Raw genomic sequence first — 990 nt, forward strand, 5'->3', positions numbered from 1 at the left:
TATATATATACATATACACAAAAATAAGAGGAATGACCAGCAAAAGTGGACTCCTATATGCTAGAAATAGATGCTGAATCATCTAACCACGAAAAATATGTTCTCAGTAAAAACTTAGCAACACAACAGACTGTAAAATGGCAAGACAAATGAAAAAATACTAAATTAAAAAACGATTAACCTATGTACCATCGTTTCACCTGTTAAAATTTACATAAGTAAATATCTGCAGGATCATCAGCGTAGTCTGTCAATTTATAAAATATAATTTCCAGAACTAGACACAAGACGTCCACCTGAAAGCAAGCACGTGTAAAGTTCTACAAATTACATTCAGTATATCTTTTCAAATGTCTTCAATCTGGCACGCTAAGTCCGTAAATAACTCTGCAGTTAATAAAGTTTTGCAGCTAATTTACCGGTTTGAGAACATCATTATTTAAAATTTATTAATAAGGGTAGAAATTGATATTAATCAATTAAAACCAGTGGTCTAGCATATTAAAAAAAAATCCGAAGATTAAAATTATATTACATACAAAAATAAGAGGAATGACCAGCAAAAGTGGACTCATGTATGCTAGAAATAGATGCCGAATCATTTAACCACGAAAAATGTGTTCTCAGTAAAAATTTAGCGACACAACAGACTGTAAAATGGCAAGACAAATGAAAAAATATACTAAATAAAAAAACGATTAACCTACGTACCATGGTTTCACCTGTTAAAATTTACATAAGTAAATATCTGCAGGATCATCAGCGTAGTCTGTCGATTTATAAAATATAATTTCCAGAACTAGACACAAGACGTCCACCCGAAAGGGTGCCAGATTGAAGACATTTCAAAGGACACACTGAATGTAATTTCTAGCACTCTACACGTGCTCCCTTTCGGGTGGACGTCTTGTGTCTAATTGGCTATAGAAATGCTTGTGCAAAACAACTTTTTGCGCTGCCCTGATTATACATAGCAGGGTAATCCCTTTT

General features: G+C 33.1%; 1 protein-coding gene across 2 annotated transcripts in view; it reads left to right on the forward strand.

Annotated features, from left to right (window-relative positions):
- LOC106872965 (CD2-associated protein) overlaps positions 1 to 990 on the forward strand; it is a 163,180-nt gene that overhangs the window by 137,046 nt on the left and 25,144 nt on the right. The window lies entirely within an intron of this gene.

The sequence above is a fragment of the Octopus bimaculoides genome, chromosome 19, assembly GCF_001194135.2.
Source record: "Octopus bimaculoides isolate UCB-OBI-ISO-001 chromosome 19, ASM119413v2, whole genome shotgun sequence".
Lineage (NCBI taxonomy): Eukaryota > Metazoa > Mollusca > Cephalopoda > Octopoda > Octopodidae > Octopus > Octopus bimaculoides.